The following is a 22,077-nucleotide window of genomic DNA, read 5'->3' as shown; positions in this document are numbered from 1 at the left end:
ATGAGTCAGGTTGAGCTTGATTTTCAAGGTGATTTTAAGAGTAAAGGTAAGTTCAATTGCATGTGTGTGAAAAAGTGGTTTTGGAAAAATCTATCAAAATCTTTTATAACAAATATTTCTGAATACCATTCTATCTGCAGTAGATTTTAACCTAGTGTTTTAAAGCAACTTTAAACCAAGATGTAAATTCTTATGTCAGAGATTCAGAAAAAGCAGCCATAGGAGTCCTTGTAGCTCTGAGCTCCCTACTCAGTTAAACTTTGAGTGCTGAATACTTTAAGGCTGAAGTGGCTCTGAACCAAGTCTGATGGCCTTTTTCAATTTTTGTACACTGTCTCCTAAGAAATAAAGAGGTAGAAGTACTTGAATTGGATTTCCTTCTTTGATTCAGAGTTGAATGCACTTACCAGAGTCCTGTTGACTTCCTAAGTGCTCAGTCATGAAGTGCCATTAGATTAGATTGTGAAAATTGCTTTTTAGTTCTAAATCATTTTTTATGTTATTTCTGGAGACATGCTACAACCAGACAATCTCAGATAAAGTCATACATTTCAAAGGAATTTGTGGTAGAAATAGTGATGCTTTCGAAGAGTTGTCTTTCCCTTTTGAATGTATTTTTCCTCAGCCATTGTGTATTGTGAAGAAATGCAGTTATACTATAATTTGTGTCCTAGAAAGATATCACTGATCTTCATAGTGCTTCTTAGTAATGTTCCACACAAGGTTTCTACCTTGGTATATCTTAATGTTTAACAATAAGGAGATGGTAAAGCAATGCAGGCAAAAATCAACTATTAAAAATAATAGTATTTGTGGATGTATGATTTAGTATCTTAAGGTACACCTTGAGTCTTCTGCAATTGGTTAAACCAAACTTTTTTTACATATTCCTGGAAGTATCAATATTTGTTTTCTCTTTTCATCCTTCCCACAGAAAGAAAACATAGGAAAAACTTGTTTATCAGAACTGGCTGTCCAGAGAGGTTGTTGTCTCCTGGATGTTTTGCTGCATACCCTACTCTAGAGAACTTGCTTTAGGAGGCTTGGACTAGATGATCTCCACAGTTCCCTTCCAACCCCCAAGATTCTTTGATTCTATGAAAGTGTGTCATCTACATTTCTGCCTTTGGTATTTTTCTAGGCTATGGCAGTGATGGATGCATTCAAGAGGTTAGATAAAGATATTGAAGTATCCACCTAGAGGGGGAAAAAGTGAGTGGACTCAAAAATGTCCAAAAAAGGAAAAGCTCTCCTGGGAATGGAAACACAAAACTCTCTTCAGAAACTAATCATACTGGTGGCAATTCATCCGGAAAGAATGACATATGCTCATAGGTATGAAATCTGAGGACATTTGCCAGGGTGAGTATGTGTGAGAGTAGCTTGTATGTAAATACAAGGAGAAAAAAAAAAGATTTAAGAAGTAGGCAAAGAACTTATAAAACTGGGTGATTGCCCAAAATTTGAAATAAACTCCTGTGGCCATTCCCAGACTGTTCTGCTGGTGCAAGTTTACTAACAGGTGGTTTGTTGAGACATGAGTTGTGGCATGTTTGGAGATATGTGTTTGTGATTTCTTTTTTAAAATTCAGTATATTTTTTTGAAAAATTCTGTTCTTCAGCAAAGATTCAATCTGTTCTTATCTCAGTTACTTTCTAGCTGTACCGTTTTAATCTTCTGGTCCTAAGTGGTGGTCTCATAGACCTGATCCTTCACACCACAGCATCACTATTCTTATCCATTTAGATGTCTTCTGAGAAAGCAGTTTTTCTGTCCTTGATGTTTATTGTGCCCAAGTGCCCTGGATTTACAAGACAACATTGCCTGCATTTATTGACTTCTTTGATTCTGTAACTGAAGTCCTTTTCAGTTATGTGGTCTCTATTCCACTGAGATGTGGTCTCTATTCCACTGAGAAACACATCACCATCTGGCTATTTTTTTGATAGCAATTCACTTTCCTGACACTGTCCTTAATGAAACTGCTTAGGCCATCATTATCAGATTTCAAGTTCAAGAATAGTGAGGGCTTAAAGTCTACATCAGGGAACATTTTTTATTTAAGAACATATTTTCTGTACATTCAGGAATTTTGTGGAGGCAGAGTGTAGCTTGAGACATGTGGAAGGCAAAGGAATGGATTTAGTAAAGTCATACAAAGAAAGCAGTCCAACCACTCCTTTGTTTTTCTTTCCATCTCCAGGAGCGAACTCATTTGAAGACATGGAGATCTAGGTAAGCTTCTTATTTGCTTCTGATGCAAGGATCATGCAGGCATGTTTAACTAAAGAAAAAATGAGCTCCCAACTCAAATGGACCACACAGAGCCATATATGTAAACATACCAATATATGATATTTGTATTTATGCTTGTATGTATGTACCCATACATACATGAGTGTGTATGAGTTTATTTTTACTAAATAAATCAAAGCCCTCTAGAATGATCTGTTGTTAAAATGGAGTACGCGTTACCATGGAAAAGTTGGCCAGGGTTTATTTTCAGCAGAAGATTCAAGTTCTAAATTTCTTCCACCCCCACCATATTCATAGTAAATTGGGTGGATGAAAAGTGTAAGGCCATAAGTGCTGCAGTGTGAAGAAATGTTTAGACTGAGCATTCCTCTGCTTGGCATAATGCAGGTTTTCTTTGTACTGTTTTCTACCTTTTGACTAGATGAGGGCCAGAGGGCAATTTTCTCCATGCTCATGTAATCTTGTGCCCCCTGTGACTAAATAATGGTCATTATACAAACTATACTCAATTGTATAGAGTTCTGTTGCTTTATACTTAGGATTTCTATTCCCTACAGACAATAGTGAGAATACCAGGATAATACAGCTGTGACCTCACTGCGCTCAATTTAAACTCAGGCTTCACAAGGTAAGAGACTTGTGCATTTACCCACTGAACCAATCAGTTAAAAAACTGATGTGATATCTACCACATGTTGCTCCCTTTTTTATAAGGGAATTGCTCTGTACCCCCTGTAAGAGTTTCTAAAGCTCAGTAACAATGCTGAGCATCTATCAAAATGTCAAAAGGTTCATTATCTTAAAACCAAGGGAACAGATTTCTGCAGGCTTTTTCTAATACCAGCAATAAGGCCACTGTTGAGAGCTCGCAATTTTGCTTGTTGAAATTCTAAGGGTTTAGTGAAGTGCTTCAGAAGTAATATGCATTGCACAAGTGATAGTGAAATTAATGGGGGCATTATCATTCTTTTTCCTTTCTGCTTTGCTAATTTTCCAATCTCCTCCCCTTCTGTCATTCTCCCCCAATTATTTCTTTTACAGACAAAAAGCTTCACTATAGACTCCAGAAGATTTCATATCTCTGTAGGACAAGGGCAGGAGATGGTTGCAGATGAGGACTTGATAAGGCTGCCAAGTATGGCCACTGGCTTCTTCTCCAAGTTGGTGGTATACGGCCTCTCTGAAGGCAACTGTCCACTCAGTTAGAGAGATGTTCCCATACTACAAACAAAATATGGAGAAGGTTACAGCAAAACTTTTAAATGGCTAATAATATTGTTCTTTTTCACTCTTAATTGTAACAGGATAAACATTATATTAATAGACTGTATGCTATATTTTTCTTAATGTTATCCTTGCCCTCCCAGGAGGAGCAAGAGAGATAACACAGAAAGCCTCTGGTGAGTAGGTAGGGCTGTTCTCAGGGATATGCTTTCCACACGTAATTAGGAACTAGAGTTCCATTCACTGGACAGTGATGGAGACCTTAATAAAATGGGTCTGACTAGCTCTTGGGAAGCTGTGTAATTACTATTGGAGAATTGCTCATCCAGATAGCAACAACAGCTCTGATCAGCTCTGGAGCATTGCAAACTCTGCAGCAGACAAAAACCCCATGCAATGCCTTAGCAAACCAAATGACATATAAAGACAGTGTTGACAGGAGCACTGCAACTATCAGTGCTACTGAAAGAAGGTAGCAGCAGCAGTAGAGGTAACATGCATGAAACAGAGCACACAAAGTTCCATCTAAACATAAGGAAAGTCTTCTGTACTGTGAGGGAGACAAGCACTGAAGACTCCTCTTTGGAGATCTTCAGAAATCTCCTGGACATGAGCCTAGGCAACCTGCTCTAGGAGAACTGCCTGAGCAGGGTGTTGGACCAGATGGCTTCCAGAAGTTCCTTCTATCCCCAACCATTCTATGATTCTGAGATTCCCTCTTGCTAAAGCAACATTCCTTTGTCCAAAAATCATAGGAGAAATGCATATCCCATCCTTGATACTTAGAAGGTGATTACAGGTGATTTCCTCGTCATCTGGATTTAAACTCAGCAACACACGTTCAGCTCTCCACCAACTTGTCAGCGATAAATGAGGAAATGGGCTGGACTCTGGGTACACTACCAACTGAAATAGCATCACCAAAAGGCCTTGACATGCCAGAGAGTCTGCAAACATGTGCAAACTGGCCTCATCATTCAACTGCAGCTGAAAGAATTCTTTAACCAGATTTCATAGGAGTAAGCTACTTCAGCTGGCCTGAAAATGTCCTGGCTTTTTCTATTGAATGTTGAGAAGTATTGTGAGAGCAAGAGCAGAGTTGATTTTCAGATGTATTTCAGTGTTACTCTGGGGACTAAACAAGAAAATGGGAAACCCTAAACAGACAGCATTGCATATCTGAAGTCACAGGAATAAATGGGAAATAAACTCATCTCTGCATGGATGAATGTAACCTGTATGAAAATGCAGACGTCACTGGGCCACTGCCACAGCATGTGACATGAAAGTCTCTTTCCATCCCTTCATTCCTTTTTCCACATATCAAGGGACAATTTGGGAACATCCTCCTAACATCCTCCTAAGCTCTTGTGATTAAGTGATGCAGTAGTCATCAAGCAAGGCTGATATTCCTACTCTTTGGCTAGTGTGTGTGTGGAGTTTTAATTCCTCCTCCACTGTATAGAGAGAGAAGACAGGTCAATCATTTTTTGGCACAGCAGTGAAGATGCTTAGCTGCAATTTGAGTTAAATTATTAGTTCTGTAACAAAAAGGTATAGATTGTGGGCTAGTGAATGGGTGGAACTCACACACCTCCATTTTAAATCTTGATATTTCCATCATTTCCTAGCCAGTGATTCGGAGACAAATTCTTTACATTTATAAAGAACTTCTCCTATCTGTCATTGACATTACATTCACTTTGTATAGTAAGAATATTAAAGATTCTGATGTGGTATGAAACATTATTTATGTATGCTGTAGATAGCTGTAAACATTTCCCTTTGCCTAGCACTTCTTCAGTCACACTCCTGGTATGTATTGGACATGTTTTGTCTTAGGCCTCATGTTCTATGGAGAATTTAGGTTACATTCAAGTGCTCTGCCACTTTACACTTATTTTTATATGTGAGTAATGCCACCGTATCACTCATCTCTAGGTTTATAATTTCATTAGGTTCAAAATCAAGGCCTGGAACAAAAACAATGTCCTAAGGATAACAAATGTATTTGTTATCTCACTATAAGCCTATTGGTTGTTTTCCAGCAGAATATTTTGTGTGGCAGCCAAGGGGCTAGGAACCTTGGAAAAACTCCTTGAGCAATACAGTGAAGAAAGTCACTCTGATTTCCATGTCTTCATTAGTGCTGAACCAGCACCAGCCCCAGAAGAGCACTTTGTTTTTCAAGGAATACTTGAAAACTGGATTAAAATTACCGGAGGAACTCCAGCAAGGATGCAACTAATCTATACGCTGCCCTCTACAGTTTTGACCAGGTAAAAGCAAGATGGAATTTTTTCATTCATGTTTTATTTACTCCTTCCTCTGTGGGGAGAATTGATGGTGTTGATGACTAACGTGTAGCAGACCAGAACTTTGGGGTCTTTTTGCTAGCTTCTGTTTCCAAAGTAAATGGAAGGCATGTGGTACTGTCTGCCACATGCAACCTCCATGTTTTCTATTCATTTTGGGGGGAAAGTTGTATTAATAGTACATACATACACATTAAATATCTAGGTATGGATGTATATAGCTATGTTTATAAAGATAGAAAAAAAGGTATGTTTATTGTACCAGCTGTACCCAGTGGCACAGTCTCATCAAAACTCTTGGCCATGGTCTTCCATTTGATAGTACCCGCTAATTTTGCTCGGCTCTTAGTTATTGCTAGGTTAGACCATATCCATTCTCACACAGAGTAGATTTATGCATCCAGATATTCTGGCATTGCTGCAGTACCCTATGTATGAATTCTTGTAGTTAGGCATAAAGAAGGGAATTTATGAGCAAAAGGTTACGTACTGCTCGCTGTTTTGTCTTTCACTCTTCTCCTGTGTGAGCACTGCTTGATAGAAGGAAGTAGGCAAAGAAAGAGGTAGAAATGCAGAAGACCTGGATGGGCTCTGCCTGCTTCCCTCTAAGACCCTGGATCTCCTTATTCTGAGGAACTTATAGACAGATCTTCACATTTGGTGCCAGTCAGCTGTGGAGTAGCAAGTTTCATGTCAGCAAATCATACCATGATAAAAGCAAACAAAATAATTTACTTTAGCCACCTAGTAAAGTATTTGGGCTTCTCAGGACAGTTGTCATGGAACCAAGCCTGTCAGAGCTCAAGAAGCATTTGGACAACGTAATGAGAAATACAGGTTGAATTTTGGGTGGTCATGTGTGGAGCCAGATGTTGAACCCCATTATTCTCGTCCATCCTTCCAACCCTGGAGATTCACTAATACTATTAGCATGTCTTTATGTGTACATAGGATACATGAAGGCAGAGCCTGGATGCAAGCAGGGTGAGAGTTTCTTCTAAAAGAAGCTCTGTCAACCAGTACCTGAAAAAGCAGAGCTGTGCACTAAAGGAGCTGTGTCACAGCTGCTGTAGCTACAAAGGCATCAATTATGGCAGTATGAGAATAGCTATAGTTCTGTGACTAAACAGATATCTTCTACTGCTGTTGTACACATCTACTGATGTTTTTCCTTTTTTACATACATAAATTATTATAGCAATGCTTTTAATGGAAAGCTGAAAGAAAATGCTGGACAAAATGTTTAATAAAAGCAACCCATATGCATTATTGTCCCGCTTCAGACTATTTTCAGTTCAAAAAATACATATGTGTGTTTTAATTAGCTTATTTCTAAGCTTGGTACTTTGGGAATCACTCTCACTCCTTTCTCCTCCTCCCCCTTGTTTCAAGCCATTGGTGTTTGAAACTTACTGCAAGTTCCCATGCAGACATTATACTTAACACATCTCTTGTCAAGGTATTTTAATTCTTTGGAGGAAAAAACAGTACTGAGAAAATGAAACTACACATTAGCTAGGTGGAATAAATTTCAAATTTCATGTTTTGTTTCTTTAGGATAGAAGCTTGTCTTGGATTTTTAATGGTTAAACTCAAGATGGTGACTTGAGTACAGGTTTTTTTTTTGTCAGACAGAATCTTCACTTTTGCTCAGACTTTGCAACCTGTTGTTCAGTTAACAATGACTTGTTTACTTTTGGCAGCCAAGAGTTTATCCCTCTGAAGTTTCTTCCACACATCTACGTCTCTATGGGTATCAAAAGTCGGATTTGTTATGTCTGTTTCTTTTAAAATTAAAAGGTAGAACACAGAGAACTGTCAAGGAGTCAAGAATTAATTTCTGCAAGATTTATGGGGAAATGCCAAAATATCTCAGTAGTTTTAAGACCAGCTAGAAATCTTCACAGAATTTTGCTCAGTTTTTGCCACTACTAAAAAAAAACAAAAAAAAACAAAATTTGATTAAATTTCACTTTCAAACATGACTTTTTCAGAAATGGTGTAAAATCTGAAGGAACAATATGTTTTTCATAAAATGTCAAACTTGCATATTTTCTACCTGGAATGAAGCCTGTGGGTGGCTCATGCAAAGAAACGATAGTGGTTTTTATTGACAGATTTCTACTTAAATTCTCTATATTTATTAGTTTCAGTTGTTCAAAGATGTAATTCCTAAGGGATGGTTGTAAATAAAAAGGTAACCATCAACAACTTTGCTTCTGGGAAGTACTGCCCCAAACACTGTGTCGTAGTTGCTCATCTTTGTTTCTCTCTCCTCCAAACCTCAGGCCAGTGTGTGTTCCCTTTCAGCAGCTGTGGCAGGCACAGCTATCAATAACACTCCTGGCTGTTAAGTTAATAAATGTATTCCTTTTTTTCCTTTGGCAGGATACCCTTGAACTGTGTGACAAAGAACCGGAGTTGAAGAGCATCCTTTTCTCTTTTTGTTATTTTCACACTCATGAATCTTCTAGCCTTCCGGGCCGCAAACATAGATATGCCCATTCAATTCTAGAGATCTCACTGTTTGCATCAGAGTCCTCTGTAACTATTTAGCCAATCATAGAGAGGTCAGACACAGTGGTCAGTTAAACACACGCCAAGGTTAGTTTGTCTCAGTCAGTTGTTCATACTGAATAATGGGGATATAGTTTTTCTCTGAAGCAGTTATTTAAATATCTGGCATTATGAGGTTCTGTTGCTGAGAATGAAAATAAACCAGATCAAAGCTTCTTCCTTTTTTTTTTTTCCTAGTGGTGGGTGCCTGAACTTTATAATCTAGGTCAAACCAGTTCCACATCAGTAGCTAATGGGGAAAAAAATGCCCTTCATTATGTTAACAAAAACAGTGGTTTACATGTGCATATATGCCAAATTCATTAGGCAGGTAATGAAGCATTTGCACAAATGTAATTACATAGAGCAATTCTGACAGTTCATAACACTGCATTAATAATCACTACAATTAGTTCTGATGATGGAAGCAATTTACAGCGCGTCACATGTATAAATAATGGTGCATTTCCTGCATGTGTCATTATTATGTATTAAGGATGCCACCTTGTTGTGACTTTCTCAGTAATGTTCCCCTTGAGTTGAAGTTAAGGGTAAATGAGTGATTTTATTTCTGAGCTACAGCATATTTTACACTTGTATAGTTTAAATACTCAGTTGAGGTCATTTATGTAAGTTCTGTAAATGCAGTGTCTAAATAATTGCAATAATTATTTGCTGCTGAATAATGTGGTTAGCACAGAACAGGTCCTCCTGTGGTCAGAATGTAATGAAATATAAGAGATATTTATAGCTTTAAAGAAAAAAAAAAAAAAAAAAAAGTATTACCCCTTGGTGATATGCTTTCCTCTGTATCTCCTAACTTGCATTTACTCTTAGAAATTAATTTTCCTTTTTAATTTTTCCCCTACTGACCTATTTTGGCTAATAGGACATGAAACTGGTTTTCCTTTCTGTAGTACTTGGTGTCACTTTGAAATTATTGTTTAATTTTGTGGTGATGATTTAATAATGTTTCTCATTTAGAAAACAAGTCTTTAAAACCAGCTGATTCGAACTTTCAGTTCTCTTTGCTATTAATCTTACTGCTCTTTAAGCTTAGTTCTTTTTAAACCATACTTCATAAGCTTGGTAATTAATTCTGCTAATTAAAGAGAAGGAGGATTCTGATGGCAGGAAGGACTAGAAAGGTCTGTAAGAGCAAGAATTATTTCAGCTCTCCCTTTGGTAATAATGCTTACTGGCCCTTTTCATTGTAGAGGTTAGTGATTCATTACACTGTGGCTTTATCAGCATTTTTTTAACATAGATACTGTAGAGAGAAGAGTGAAAGACTTTCCGAAATGCAACTTCATATGCAAATGCACATGTGCATATGTGTGTGAATACATATATATTGATATAACTCCCAGTTTGGTACCCTTCGGGAACAAACTTGTTTCATAGAAGTAGGGATTGAGCAGAGTAGCAGAAATGCTGAGTCACAGCTTGAACCAGTGATTGAGCACCTGGTGGGAAGGCAGGGCCAAAACCCAGAGGAGCTCATGTGCAAGCAATGCTTCTCAGTGACCGGAAGGGCTGGAGCCAGGATCCATCCCTTCCCAGACCTCATTTAAGGGTTGGCAGTGGAGGCAAGGGTATCTTGCTGGAGGTCCCTGTCTACCTGAGACCTTACAAAGGTAAGCACATTTTCTTCTTTTTTGTTTCTGCATCCACAGCTGCTGTACAGGGTTTGTTCTCATGTGCTGCAGCCTCGGATTGTGCCATCCCACTATTATTGCAGTACCTACCATCACTTTACAACCAGGAATAATAGACTAGAAAGCATTAGCTAGCCCATCAGCTACTGCAGAGTTTCCCATCTCCTGTCATCATTGGCATTAGTTTGTGCTGTGAATTAATACTTAACATTCTTGCATCTCAATTGGACTTAATACTTTTTCCCACTGGAAAGATGAATTCTGCCACACTCAATGCTGGCAGCTAAGGTGAAGTGTCCTCACCTCAGTGTCCCACTTTCTCCCTCCACTGCATTGTCCATGTACGCACATACATGGAGCTGTTTGGTGTTGAGGGGGATGTGAGTTCTACTCTCTGTATTCATCCAGTGAGCAATGGTTTAGGCCTTTCTGAATAGAAACAGACCAATTTTTCATAATTACAACAGCAGTTATGCAAACCTGACAGCCCAAATAATTTCTAAAACAAAGCCCTCACTTTTCTTGCAGCAGTGAAAATGTCCCTCTTATGAGCTTTGATTATTCCCATGTAATCGTTTGTAAAGGTACATGTCTGAATGAGCCTTACAGAGTTAGAATACTGACACACTTTTCCAAAATACAAAGGGAAGCAACCATTCCTTTAGAGAAATATATTTTAAATGTAAAAAGCATTAGGTGTGTTTCTATTGCTGACCAAGAGGCGCAAGCTTATTCTGACAGCAAAGAAGTCCCATTTTTAGCCAAAGTGATTGGTATTTTTCACAAGGCTTAGGCTTCTCATCACCAGTGTGTGACATTGCTCATTATGTCCTGGTGGCCTTTTTTTCTACCTTTCTTCCTTTTTTTCCCCCTCCATTCTCTTCCACTCAATTTAAAAGAAAGATGGATTCGAGTCTCACATATTCCAATTGAAATAAAGTTGCAGCAAGCATACTGGAATAGCAGCAGCTATTTTACGTGTTCTGTTCTGTCATATCATGTAATATTTAAAGCCTATAATTAAGTTTTTACTTGAACTGTTGGGAGGCAAATACTGCCTCCAAGGGCGTAAGGGTTCCTGTTTGGAAAGGCTTCATCATAAACTGGCATATTTTGCAAACCAAAGGGTAGCAAAAAGAAGCTTCAAACTCTGTGAAGCCAAATGAAGCAGAAAGACAGTAGTTCCTTGAATAAAATGTGTTACTGCTGCTAATCACAAAGCGTAACAGCAACATTATGGCTGGAGTTCTACAATAAACATAATGCTTATGTGATGTGGTAGCAATGGGATTAATATTAATTCAATTTTTACTGAATTTTTTGAATAAATCCCAAATTCAAATGAAGTAGAATTTCAGTTACTTGGTGTTTCCTAGTGAGGCAATATAAAAGGCTGCAATCAGATACAAGTTTTTTTTATTTCTCCTCTAAGAAAGGCACAGTAGGTTACCTTCCTGTCACTTGTGAGGATTATGTTTTTAAAGATCTGCATGGGAAAATACATTCACTTGCTAATGAGTTATTTTCTCTTATACCATGCAGTGTTTTGAAAATGTACTTTTCTCCTTAAAGATTTTTAGGAGGGATAAGTTAGAAAATATGACGTTAGGCTCAGATGAGACTGCTTTACACCGTCAGACAGTTATAGTCATAAACTTGATATTATTACTCAAGTATTTATAGGTACCTCTTGCTGGATTGAAAAAAATAATAATAATAGCAAGAAAGCCAGGAAATCTGTACTTCAGTGCAGTTATGTCCGAAACAACAAAAAAACCAGCAGTGAGAATACTTAACTATGAAGCTTTGTGGAAGGAAATACTGGATTTTTTTGTTTGTTTGTTTCTCATAACAGTATTTATTATGAGCAGCTTTGATTTTATTCTTTTGAAAACTGATGTTGTTTCACCTAATGATCTTGGGTAGATTCTACAGGAGGATTTGGGTTGTCTCTTTGGTGTCCACACCACTGAAGCCTGGGACTGCAGGCTCTGCTTCATACATTTGCCAGAATTCATCACCTTGTCTGTGTTAATAACTTTCATACCTAAACCTCTTGAATGTATATACATAGTTCGTTAAACTCGAGGTAAATTCATTTTTCAGGACTGGAGCCTTCTGGGGAAGTCCACAAGCTTTCTCGTATTTATGGTCCCGTCATACCAGAAATTTGACTGTCTGTTGTGGAATAAATTACCTGACTTGAAATGAGCACAATGATTCATCACCAGAAGATTTTGTCTGCAAAGGTTTGTGACTTGGCACACTGCTTCTTTAAATACTTTTGCAAGCACTTACTTGGCAACTTGGATTCTGTGTTTTGTAACACTGCTTTATATAGCCAGCCTAGTCACTTTCTGGTTCAGTGTATTTAGGTCTCAATTTTCCTATTTTAATTATTTTGTTTTAAGAGGTTACTATTTAGAAATGCCTGGGCAGAAAGAAAGATATGCTTTTTATTAAGCTGCACTTTAATTGATAGATTCCCCTGATACAGCAGTCCAGAGTGGCACAACCCTCGAGACTTCTATCTAATTGCTTAAATGTCATTTTCTCTGGATAGATAATAGCATGAAAACATTACATGTTTCCTTTCATTTTCATGTTCCCAAAACAGGGAGAACAGCTTATTAGAGTGCGCATCGTTCTTCACAGCTCTCTCACACATCTGTTTCTGCAGCTCCAGCTTTGTCAAATTGCCACCAGCTGATGTATACTACATGATCTGAACTTTGCCTTTGAGTTTTGGTCCCGGATGGCATGTAGAACAGCTAAGAGCCTAAGGTGCAAAACTGCCAAAGCTGCTTCTGTTCAGAAACAAAGGGCAGAACTTCTAAGTGTACAAGGAGAAAATGCTACTCTTGCATGGGAAATACTTTAATCTGTTTTCATATATGAACATCCACATAGATCTGTATAAAATGTGGATGAATATGGATGAATATACAGATAAGAACAACCCTAGCTGATACCCCTCTGCTGCTGAGCTAGCCACTTCAGAGCATTTACTGCATACCATTTGTGGAAATCACCCGAGAGCTTTTTCTAGTGCCCTTTCCAGACTTGTTATTTTTCTTTGTCCAAAGGTAAAAAGCTTTTTTGGAAGAGAAAAAAAAATAGCAAGTTGTGTTGGAACAGGTCATTTGCTGAGCCTGGCTAGCTTAGGGAAAGTGCACTTTTCACCCTTAACTCTGCCATAAGGTTCTGGCCAATATCAGTTTGCTCACATCTCCCTGTCCCTAGCAAGTGGGTTTTCATATGTCAAAGAGCCACACGCAGACTAACGCAATTGGAAGGAACTGTTCTGAAGAAGAGGCCCAAGAGGAAGTTGCCATGGAGATGAGGAGGCTAAACACTACTGTACTTGTGACCTCCGCCAGGATGATTTCTCCAAATGACAGCGGAGGTCACGGGGGCACACGGGGAAGCTGCTTCTGCCTGTCCCTGCTCTGCATCCAGCCCCTGGGTGAGTAAAGAATGACTGCTTCCCGTTTAGGCAGTCCATTAACCTTCACAAGCCTGAACTTTCATTCGAATAATTGTAAAATAAGTATAGGTGGTGAAACCTGAGGAGAATCACTGCTATTTGTATGGCCTTTGGAAAGTTTAGAGACCCAACCCCAAGCAGGGATCTGCTGCTGTTTCAGAGAACGAGATTATATCTTTCCAAGCTCTCTGCTGTAATTGGAAAATGTTACAGCACTGGTGAAAACAGAAACTTGTATGCACTGGCTGATGGTCAAATGAATGCAAACAGGACAGATGTGCATGAATCTCCATTCTGCATTTGCTGGGGAGATTGCCTTGTCTTTTACTCACCTATGTTGCTGCTGAATTGCTTTAGCCGTAATACCTTTTGCAAGGTGTGTTAGAATTAGGCAGCACAAGTCAGCTTTGCTGTCCCTCATCTGGGGTACAACACAGGGACACAATGGTGGTGGGTCCTTGCACAGAGCTCAGTGGGCTGCAGTTCTGGCTGCACGCGAGGCTCCAGGAGTGCCAGCACAGAGCAGTAAGTGCCGCAGCCTGATGGCATTGATCTTTCACTCAAGGTGAATAATAAGGCTCTTTTCAACACCCAGGCATTGCTTCGAAGTGGCGTCTTAAGGCACAGCTTATTGTGGATGAGGTTAGTTGTGCTGGCTTCAGTGTAGATAAATGGCTGGTTGCAGAACCAAGATTACTTCAGAAATAAGTGTTTCTTGGTATTATTTTGAGCAGTAGCTTGTTGTCGACTGTTCTAAATGCCAAAAGCCTTTAAATTTTATTGTGATATTGTGGATAGGACCCTGCATTAGCAAAAAATGGCTTCTGTGAAAAGCACCACTTACAGTCAGAAATAGTTCACAGCAGCAATAACTTGCAAGTCTAGCCTAAATCCCAGACAGGTCTGCGTTGAGTTCAGAGAGGCTCTGAATCTGAATGCTGATAAGCAGTTCACACCCTCTAATAATCCTTAAGTAGCATCAGGGAGGGCAGAAGATATCTTCCACCCACACAGCAGAGCAGGTGTGAACCATTGTTTCAGCCTATTGAGGACAGGGAGGCTAACATGGTTTCCACCAAGCAACGAGTTTATTCCAAGAAGACTGTGGCAACCCAGACGGAGGGGCTGCTCAGAAATGTGGCTGTTCAAGTCTCCGGCTGCAGGGACTGCTTGAGCCTGCTGCTACCTGGGGAAGACGGCAGGGATTACACCTGCGTGAGGTGTGAGCAAGTGGATGAGATACTCCAGCTGGTGATTGAGCTCAAGGAAGAGGTACAGAAACTTAGGACCATCAGGGAATGTGAGCGGGAGATAGACTGGTGAGGTGACTGGCTGGCATGTCAGAGGAAAAGGTGCCAGGGAGACAAAGTGGTGGATCCCCAGCCCCATCAGAGTAGGACAGACCTGACTGATGAGGAGGGTTGGACAAGGGTCCCTACTCGACGTCATGGGAACCCCCCCCGCCTGCCTATCCCGCTTCCCCAGATCCCCCTTAGCAACAGATTTCACATGCTGGAAATGGAAGGTGAGGTGAGCAATGAGGTGATGGAGGATCTGCCGAGGAGGGAGCCTAAGGCAAGGAGGGAGTCTAAGGCAAGGCAGCCACCCCCATGCCTCCAGACTGCCTCTCTCAGGAAAGAAAGAAGGGTGGTCGTGGTGGATGACTCCCTTCTCAGAGGAACGGAGGGCCCCATATGCAGACCAGACCCGAGCTGCTGAGAAGTGTGCTGCCTTCCTGGGGCCCAGGTCAGGGACATAAGCAGGAAAATACCAAAGCTGGTGAGGCCCACTGATTACTTTCCGTTGCTCATAGTTCAGGTGGGCAGTGAAGAAATTGCTCAGACAAGCCTACGGGCAATGAAAAGGGATTTCAAGGGTTTAGGGCACTTAGTTCAAGGTGCAGGAGTACAAGTAGTCTTTTGTTCTGTGCTATCAGGGGCAGTGTGGGACTCAGATCTTGCACGGAAGGTGCAAGCAATGAATAACTGGCTCAGAGGCTGGTGCTGAGCCAGAAACTTTGGGTTCTTCAACCATGGGGTAGTTTACTCGGCCCCTGGCTTGCTGTCCAACCATGGAGCCCACCTATCTCAAAGGGGGCAACGAATCTTAGCTCAGGAGCTAGCAGGGCTCATTGATAGAGCTTTAAACTAATTATGACAGGGGAAGGGGACAGTACAGGCCTCACAAAAGAAGAGCCTAGGGGAATGATTTTAGAGCTGGGAGTGAGGCAAATGACTCTGCTCAAGTGCATCTATACTAATGCACGCAGCATGAGCAACAAGCAGGAGGAACTGGAAGCGATTGTGCACCAGGCTAACTATGATCTAGCTGCTGTTTCTGAAACATGGTGAGACTGCTCCCATGACTGGAGAGTTGAGATCGATGGTTATAAGCTCTTCAGAAGGGACAGACAAGGAAGGAAGGGTGGTGGTGTGGCCCTTTATATTAAAGACTGTTTTGATGTTGAAGAGCTTGAGATTGCAAATGATAAAGTGGAGTGTCTATGGGTGAGGATCAGGGGGAAGGCCTGTAGGGGAGACATCGTAGTTGGGGTCTGTTATAGACCACTGAATCAGGATGAGGAGATGGACGAAGCATTCTACGAGCAGCTTGCGAAAGTCATGCGATCACCAGCACTCGTTCTTGTGGGGGATTTCAACTTCCCTGATATATGTTGGAAATATAACATGGCTCAAAGGAAGCAGTCCAAGAGGTTTCTAGAGTGTGTGGAAGATAGCTTCCTTACACAACTGGTATGAGAGCCTACCAGGGGTGATGCCCTGCTCGACCTGCTCTTTGCTAACAGAGAAGGACTGGTAGGTGATGTGAAAATTGGAGACTGTCTAGGGCAGAGCGACCATGAAATTGTAGAGTTCTCTATTCTTGGAGATGTCAGAAGGGTGACTACCAAAACTGCTATCTTGAACTTCAAGAGGGCAGACTTTGACCTGCTCAAGACGCTTGTAGCACGGGTCCCTTGGGAGTCACTCCTTAAGGGTAAAGGGGTCCTGGACGCTCCTCAAGGTGGAAATCTTAAAGGCACAAAAACAGGCTGTCCCTGAATACCGTAAGGCGAGCCATAGGGGGAGAAGACTGGTGTGGATGAGCCGGGAATTACTGTCAAGACTCAGGAAGAAAAAGAGAGTCTATGTCCTCTGGAAGAAGGGACAGGCTACTAGGGGAGATTACAAGGAAGTTGCTAAGGTATGCAGGGAGGAAGTCCAGAAGGCGAAAGTCCATCTTGAACTTAGATTGGCCACTGCAGTAAAGGAGAATAAGAAATCCTTTTACAAATATATCAATGGCAAGAGAAGAAACAAGGATAATCTCTATCCTTTAATTGATGCGGCGGGGAATGTGACCACAGATGACAAGCAGAAAGCTGAGGTCCTCAATGCCTTCTTTACATCTGTCTTTAATAGTCAGACCAGTTATCTTCAGGGCACTTTGTGCCCTGATCTGGATATCTGGGCTAATACGCAGAATGTCTCCCCGGAGATTGAGGTGGAGGCCATTAGGGAGCTCCTCCTCCATCTGGACAGTCACAAGTCCATGGGACCGGATGGACTTCATCCTAGGGTGCTGAGGGAGTTGGCAGAGGTGATTGCTAAGCCGCTCTCAGCTATCTACCAGCGCTCCTGGTTGGCTGGAGAGGTTCCAGAGGATTGGAGGCTTGCTGATGTGACTCCCATCTACAAGAAGGGCCATAAGGAGGATCCGGGAAACTATGGGCCTGTCAGCCTGACCTCAGTGCCAGGGAAGGTCATGGAACAAATCCTCCTGGGAGAGATCACACGGCTCGTGCGCGACATCCACGGGATCAGGCCCAGCCAGAATGGGTTCATGAAAGGCAGGTCATGTTTGACCAACCTCATCTCTTTCTATGACTGGGTGACCAGACTGGTAGATGAGGGAAAGGCAGTTGATGTAGTCTACCTAGACTTCAGCAAAGCCTTTGACATGGTCTCTCACAGTATCCTTCTGCAGAAACTGGCTGCCCGTGGCTTGGACAGTTTTACCCTCCATTGGATAAGGAACTGGCTGGAGGGCCGTGCTCAACGGGTGGTGGTCAATGGAGTGAAGTCCAGCTGGAGACCTGTTTCAAGTGATGTCCCCCAGGGGTCGGTGCTGGGGCCCATCCTGCTTAATATCTTCATTGACGACTTAGATGAAGGGATTGAGTGCACCCTGAGTAAGTTTGCAGATGACACCAAGTTGGGAGGTGGTGTCGATCTGCCTGAGGGTAGGGAAGCCCTGCAGAGGGATCTAGATAAGCTGGATTGCTGGGCCGAGGTGAATGGGATGAGGTTTAACAAGGCCAAGTGTTGGGTCCTGCACTTTGGCCACAATAACCCCATGCAGTGTTACAGGCTTGGAGATGAGTGGTTGGATGACTGTGAAGAGGAAAGGGACCTGGGGGTGTTGGTTGATGCTCGGCTGAACATGAGCCGACAGTGTGCCCAGGTGGCCAAGAGGGCCAACGGCATCCTGGCCTGCATCAGAAATAGTGTGGCCAGCAGGAGCAGGGAGGTAATCGTCCCCCTGTACTCAGCACTGGTGAGGCCGCACCTCGAGTACTGTGTTCAGTTTTGGGTCCCTCACTACAAGAAAGACACTGAGGCCCTGGAATGTGTCCAGAGAAGGGCAACGAAACTGGTGAGGGGTCTGGAGCACAAACCTTATGAGGAGCGGCTGAGGGAGCTGGGATTGTTCAGTCTGGAGAAGAGGAGGCTCAGGGGAGACCTCAATGCACTTTACAACTTCCTGAAGGGAGGCTGTGGCGTAAAAGGGTCTGGCCTCTTCTCCCAGGCAAATAGTAGGACCCGAGGAAACGGCCAGAAGTTGTACCAGAGGAGGTTTAGGTTGGACTTGAGGAGAAACTTTTTCTCTCAGAGCGTGGTCAGGCACTGGAATGGCTGCCCAGGGAGGTGGTGGAGTCGCCGTCCCTGGCAGTGTTCAAGAGGTGCCTGGATGAGGAGCTACGCGATATGGTTTAGTGCTTGTGATACTAATAGGAATGGGAGGGTGGTTGGACTAGATGATCTTGCAGGTCGTTTCCAACCTTGCGATTCTGTGATTCTTTGATTCTGTGAATCCCGAAGTCCTTACAGCACAGGAGCTGGGAGACTGGAAAACAAGTATGACTGCTGCAGTTTTTACTCAGTTCTATCATCAGTCAGAGGTCAGGACCCTGCAGAGGACCTGCCTGTTCTATCAGAACAGCCCAGTTAACAGTAACTGGTTGAGTATTGAGCTGGTTGATAACTTCATCTTCTACTATGAAAGTTATCACCCGAGTCTATCTCATGGAGGACAAAGCATCAGGGCAAAACTTCATGCAAGACACCTGCGTTTGGAGAGAAGGAATGGAGTTGCATATTTTTCTAGTCCAGCTTTTGGGTGTCAACAGCCAGGCAGAAAAGAAGGGGAGGGACATCATCTTTTAGGTCATTTCTTTACCTGATGAACATTTGTATGCAAAATGGATTGGGATCACTACTTCTGACAAGCCAAGAATTGATCAAATATCATATATTCTGGATTCTCTTCAGATCATACATCTTTTGCCCCTTACCAAAGATTTCTATGGAGAGGAACAAGCATAAGTGTCTTGGAATTTTCGGAGGCTTCTTGGTGGAGAGTTTTAGGCTGAGGTACTAAATGAGTTTTTTGCCTTAGTCTTCACTAGCAGCCAGGATTCTCATATTTCTCGCGTCCCTGAAGCTCACATCTGTGGGCCTCTAGGTGGGAGCCTGGACAGTAAAGCCCCCTCCCCTCCCTCTCCCCCCTTCTCCACCTCCCCCAACTCTGCTGCAAGGCCTGAGTAAGTCTGAGGTCCTTGAGACTAAACATATACAAGTCTATGGGACCAGATGACACACATCCCAGGTCCTAAAGGAGCTGGCTGATGTGGTTGCTGAGCAGCTACTCATCATATTTGAAAAGTTGTGGCTGTCAGGCAAAGTCCCCAGGGACTGGAAAAAAGGAAACATCACTCCCATTTAAAAGAAAGGGAAGAAGGAGGACCTGGGGAATTGCAGGCCAGTAAGCCTCACCTCTGTACCTGAGAAGATCATGGAGCAGATGCTCTTAGAAGACATGCTATGGCACGACAGATGAGCAAGTGATCTGAAACAGCCAGCATGGCTTTACCAAGGTCGTGCCTGATCAATCTGATTGCCTTCTGTGATGGAGTGACAGCATCAATGGACAGAGGGAAGGCGACTGATGTCCTCTACCCGGACTTCTGCAGGGCCTTTAACATGATCCCGCATGGTATCCTGGGCTCCATCGGAAGAGAGGTAGGCATAAGGGACAGGGAAGTGATTGTCCCTCCCTACTATGTCATTGTGAGGCCCCATCTGGAGTAATGCATCCAGATGCGGGGACCCCAGTACAGGAAAGATGTGGAGCTGTTGGATAGGGCCCAGAGGAGGGCCACATGATCATCAGAGATCTAGAGCACATCTCCTATGAAGACAGACTGAGGGAACTGGGCTTGTTCAGTCTGAAGAAGTCTGTAAGGAAATCTCATTGCAGCCTACCAGTACTTAAAAGGGGATTATAAAAAGGAGAATCAACTTTTTAGTTGGGTAGATAGCGATAGGTCAAGGGGTAATGGTTTTAAGCTGAGGGAAGCTTTAGATTGGTTGTGAGGGGAAAGTTCTTCACAGAGATAGTGGTGATGTGCTGCAACAGGCTGCCCAGAAAAGTTGTGTATGCTCTGTTCCCAGAGGTGTTCAAGACCAAGTTGGATAGAGCTCTGGGCAACCAGACCTAGTGCCTGATCTAGTAGGCGGCAACCTTGCCTACAGCAACTGAGTTGGAACTGGATGATCTTTCCAACCCATGCCATTCTATGGTCTTGTACTGGGTATATCAATACTATAGAAAATGGAAACGTCAGGAAAGTGCAGGCAAACAGAAATTGTGCTAGAGAGTTTGATAACCCTATTCCACTGTGTTGGAATGTACAGGTGCCATTTTTATAGACTCCAGACACATTTCTGGAAGTTTGCAGGTGCAGAATGTTTAAAAAAAACTGGTAACACTACTGATAATATAACTGAATCTTTTACTGAAGATTGAAGGGGAACTGGCTCTGGCTCTGGGTTTCTTGGCCCCCACCAAATCTAGATTACTCTGGGTACCATAAGCAGAGACATAAAATGCTTCTGTCCGAAAGCCCAGCACTGTGCCAAGCTGTGTGCTGGATAGATGGTTGAATGAAGGTCCCATTAAACATATTTTGTTGTTTAGAACTTGCCTTAATGCCAGTTAGTTTTACTTTGAAGTGAGCCTTTGTGGATGTGCTAAGCACTTTGCTAAAGCAAGACTTTGTCACCTCCTAGCAGAGTTGTCTCATTTTTAAAATCCTGTAGTTCAAGTTCTTTTCCTGTAGATATATAAACTCACTGGTATCAGAATAATTGTCTCTTATAAGCAGGGTAGGACTCATTCAAACTCGCCTCCAGATTGTGCACTAGTAAGAAGACAAAGCAGCTATGGAATTAAGTAAGTGCTGAATTTCACAGGTTAAAAAGGTTGAGTACAAGTTTTCCCAACAGTACTATTTAATTAATTCAGTGTGTATGCAATGTTATTATTCTGTTTTGTTTCTTGTTATTAATTCAGTGCTACCAGGCTAAAAGTAGAAGTCCAGCAGCCTCTCTGTGTAGTTGTTGCTACTGTAGGCAACATAGTAGGCAGCAGTGTATTGGTGTCTCATCTCTTGCCCTACTCACAACACATATGAACTTATTCTGAAGAACACGAGAACCTGCTAACAGCACACCTCAAATTGTGTATGGCCTTCAGTAGCACTCAGATAACCCTTTGCTTTCTGAGCTGAAACGTGACCAGGCTGACATCATTCTGCAGAGATGGGCAGTGAGAGTCTTGGGCGTGTTACAGGCCAAACAGCAAAACATCTCCCCTTATACACAGAGACAGAAGAGGGTGGGGGCATGAGGGCTGGTGGGCTGACTGCAGCTGCTGGTCCTCAGTGTTTGCTTTGTGCCACAGGCACATCACCCTCCAAACATTCCTGTCAAGAGATGGGAGGATGTAAGGACCATATGAAAGCTAGAACGTATTTTAATTTATTGTCTTGTTTGCATAGGGACCCAACTAGAGAGGTGCAGTATGACTGTCTGCAGACAGCAATGCAGTCTTGCTCCCTTGACAGCAAGCTGGAGGTTGGTTTGCTTTGTACATGCAGAACTTTTTGTTTCTAAGCACTTGCATCAATGCTGGGTTGTTTGTTTGTTTGTTTTGCCTTATTGGCCAAAGGGAAAAAAAAAATGAACTGATTAAAGAAAAGTCAGTCAGTCTTAGGCTTGTAAACAACAGGCCGGAGAGGACCACATTAAGAGTTCTGACATCAAAATACTGCTCCAATATTGAACTACTGTGACTGTTATTTTTAAAGCTGTTCTGCACAGCACGGCACACAGGAACAACTTGCCTTTGGCTTGACTTTGGTAGAAGGTACCAAAGAGACCAAAGAAGACTGGCCTTCCCAAAGAAAGGAGCCTACATCAGCAGGCTTTTCATGGAAGATAAGAAATAAGTAATTGT

The 22,077-nt window shown here is 42.1% G+C and overlaps 1 non-coding gene across 1 annotated transcript; it reads left to right on the top strand.

The window, feature by feature from the left end:
• Positions 1-19,029: 19,029 nt before the first annotated feature.
• Positions 19,030-19,142, top strand: LOC122189889. Its single transcript, XR_006182012.1, has one exon. It is a non-coding gene; the product is annotated as a U5 spliceosomal RNA (small nuclear RNA).
• Positions 19,143-22,077: the final 2,935 nt, after the last annotated feature.

This window comes from Lagopus leucura, unplaced genomic scaffold (assembly GCF_019238085.1).
Source record: "Lagopus leucura isolate 7727_CA_CO unplaced genomic scaffold, USGS_WTPT01 Super-Scaffold_100157, whole genome shotgun sequence".
Lineage (NCBI taxonomy): Eukaryota > Metazoa > Chordata > Aves > Galliformes > Phasianidae > Lagopus > Lagopus leucura.
Note: the sequence above shows the minus strand (reverse complement) of the source record. Positions and strands in the feature narration are given on the sequence as shown.